Source organism: Frankliniella occidentalis, unplaced genomic scaffold, assembly GCF_000697945.3.
Source record: "Frankliniella occidentalis isolate FOCC.00 unplaced genomic scaffold, Focc_3.1 Scaffold24, whole genome shotgun sequence".
NCBI classification, from domain to species: domain Eukaryota; kingdom Metazoa; phylum Arthropoda; class Insecta; order Thysanoptera; family Thripidae; genus Frankliniella; species Frankliniella occidentalis.
The window spans coordinates 242,060-245,666 of record NW_026267154.1 but is presented as its reverse complement, the minus strand read 5'-3'; positions in this window follow the sequence as shown (position 1 = coordinate 245,666).

The following is a 3,607-nucleotide window of genomic DNA, read 5'->3' as shown; positions in this document are numbered from 1 at the left end:
TGCGTGAGTGCAAGTGTGCAATAACTGGAGACGAATGGGAACCGCAAGGGCAGCAGGGGAATCGAGGAGGGCGATTTTACCCCCGACGCGGGAGCAACTATATTTAAGTCTAAGAGTGTCGGTACAACACCTTTTTAAAACTTGAATTTTGCATCGTGCGTTTCTCGACAAACGCGTTCATTTAGAGATTTCGTTTTTTCACTCGGAATGTGCACTTGAATCTATTGGTAACACCAGAAAAATTACCCATTTTTACCCCCCACCAGCCCCCCCCCCTCCCCAAAGAAAAAGGGCCGACCCATAGCTCTCGCAGCTTCCAAGGAAACACTGAGAAAAAAAATTTCCTCAAAATAAAGAAAGGGTTGAATCAATAAAAGTGGACCTCTTGTGTTAACACTCCAGGACACGACCTTCACAAACTGTACTTTTGATTGCACCTCGTCATACCTAATAGACATGGTGATGGCTAGTTTTTTTTTTACGGAAGGCTGAGACTGGTCATCATCAATTCCATGGAAACCACTCGGTTTACTTGACCCTCGAGTGACACAGGTGCACAGGCAACCCAAGCCACCTGGCCGATAAAGGATGGTAGACCGACGCCTCAAGCTGCGACTGTTCCTACAAAACCACCGGGTCTTTATAAGCACAATCATACACTCAGTATCTGCTCCACCATGAAGACCGTCATGAGGACTACCCTGCTGGCCTGCATGCTCTTCGCAGCGCTCCAGTTCGCTCAGGTAAACGCCTGTCTCTTTCGCAACACATTAACAGAAAATATTTACTTCCGTCTTGGCTGTGGCTGAGAATTTCAATTATTGGTAAGCAGAATTACAGACAAGAGAAAGTTTTTTTTGAATGAGAACTTGTCGGGCATGAGGCAGTGACATTTTATTCAAAAGTGTGTTCTTTACTAGGCGATGCCGAGCGTCTCAGCTGCCCTGACGGAAACCAAGCCTACCGACAGTCCATGTAAGATGGGTTTCACATGTACCTTTTCGTTTTAGTGTCAAATCTAAACCTTGAAACTGAACTTTTTTTTACCCCCGTCCCATCAGCTCCTTCATCGGCGTGCATCGCTGATGAACTTTCCGCATACCCTACGGAACTGCAAACAATCATCATGGGTTGCTTCGAACTGTCAATATTGCCGTTCCTCAACGAGGACTTCGCCACGTGCGTCATCGTGGAGTCACTTTCTTCAACTTATGGAGAAGATAAAGTCTTTCGCATTGCGGAGGACATCTACGAGAAGTGCTCTCTGAGACAGTAGCCGATAGCCGAATAGTTTCAGGGTAGTCTTGTCTTGTTTCTTTACTAACAATAATCTTGTCTTCATACCGACTGTAGACTTTTTGATTACTTTTTCCGTCCGTATCACTGGCTTGAATGACGAGCAGCACAGCGAGAGGTCAGCCCGTGTTTCTTCACTCACTCACTCACTCACTCACTCACTCACTCACTCACTCACTCACTCACTCACTCACTCACTCACTCACTCACTCACTCACTCGTCGACTTGTCGTAAGAGTGTGTCCGACACACTGTGTTTTTGGTGTGTCCGAGTGAACTTTTCCCCCCATTCGTTCTTTGTGTTAGTGTGACATCGTGGACTTATACTGTCCCCTGTGATAGTTCCTGGTTTAGCCTTGTCTGCTAGTACGTTTGAATCCATTTAATCCCCCACGATGAGCGCCTCGCGGGGTTAGGAGGAGGTCAAAATCACTCTGCCCCCAATTCCAGAAATGTCCAGTGGAGTCGAAAGCCGAAAGCACAAATTGCGAAAAAAATTTAACTCTTGAGTCTCGTCTCTAGCGCAATCAGGAACCTTTTATTCTTCTTCCTCCGTTCGTCGAAATGCACAATACCCGAGCAGCCGTCGCGGACGTGTCCGCCGAGGAACACTAGAACACTACAACCACCACCACCACCACCACGACCACCGCCACTACCACAACCAGTACTACCACCACCACCACCACCGAGGAGAAGACGACGACGGTGACAAGGTAACCCGACCGGAGCGCGGTTCTGTTTTCGGGAGGGGCCGCTTGTGTTTTTGTTCTGCTTGTCGTCGTCGTCCTCCTGGAGGCCTGGAGCCTCGGTTCAATAAGAAGGTTGTCTGCAAATAACGCTCAATAAAACACGATGTGGCTCGCCGCAGGGCAACCGGGGGGGATCCTAATGTTACACGGAGGAGACGAGCTCGTGTGTGTGTGTGTGTGTGTGTGTGTGTGTGTGTGTCGTCAGATCGCTCTATTGAAGGGAACGCGATTAAATGCCCCTGCATTCCAAGAAGGGTCGCAACGGCACAAAAGAACTACCACTGAAAGAAGAGGGAGGGGAGGAGCCGACTGAAAAGTGGAGGAGGAGTGCGCGACGACGGCGCAAGGCAGCAGCAAGCTTCTCGGGGGCGACCGACCACCACCGCCGCCGCCGCCTGAGGCGCCGCCGGGCCGGGGGTTGGGAAAGGTAGATTGAGGGGGGGGGAGGGTTGGAAACTCGACACCCGCTCCCGAGGGGCTTGCCGCTGAGGCTGCAGGCAGCACAGGACCCCGGGACCAGACCACGGCCGCCGCCGCCGAGCCTTGCGCGCGCCAAAGCTGTCCGCCTTCGTCTTCATTTTGCAATAGCGGCGAAATGAGCAGCAAGAAGAGAGAGAGAGAGAGATGGAGAAAGAGAGAGGGTGGGAAGAGACAAGGTGTAAATTATTTATGATAAACCGCCACGGATCAAAAGGACAGCCCCCCCCCCCCCCCCCCCCCGGGTGAGCTGCAGGCTAAACAGACAAGCGGAAACGGTTCCTTTCATATCGCCTTTCGGGGGAAGGGGCTGCTGGCTGGCTGGCTGGGGGCTTAATATTGCGCGACCCTCGTCGTCGGCGCGGTGCTAAGCACGCCGTCGAGGCCGCGGCCGCGCCGCCTCTCACGACGTGTCGAAACGGTCTCGCTCGCCGGGGAAATCATCAGCTTTTATCGGCCGGTCATGTCGCGACGGCCGCGCGCTGGATGACGCGCCTTTCTACGATTTCAAATAATCGCGCCGGATTTCGTTAATCGGCGCGCTCCCTATAAATTATTCAAATCCCCCGCCCGCCTGCCTCTCCCTCCTCGGCCGAGCCGAGCGGGGCCGAGCGGGGCCGAGCGGGACCGAGCGGCCCAGACACTGGCGCTCCTGGCGGCGGGCGGGCGAAGCTCCACGGGGTGGGGCGGGGGGGGGCGAGGGGGGTGGCGTAGCGTAGCGGGGCGGCAGTCTCTTTCCGGAGCCGCTTGGACGAGGACGCACGCTGTCGGTCGTTGAGTTCGCGGTCCGCCAGAGTGCCGCCGTCGTGCGTACGCGTGTACGCGACAACCCAGTGCAGTGACTGTGTGTTGTGGTGTGTGACAGTGCAGTGCGCCCTCTCTCTCGGATACCTTCTCCTTTTGGATACCGCACGAGCCCAGGATGCTGGCTGCTTCGCGTCGGCCGCGGCCCCGGCCCGGGTGACCACCTCGCCGTCGTCGCCGTCGTCGTCGTCGTTCCCCCTGCTGTGAGCAGCAGGGACGATAGACAGACAGAGCTTGCACGCAGAGTGACAACAGACTCGCTAGCCATGGCCGCACAG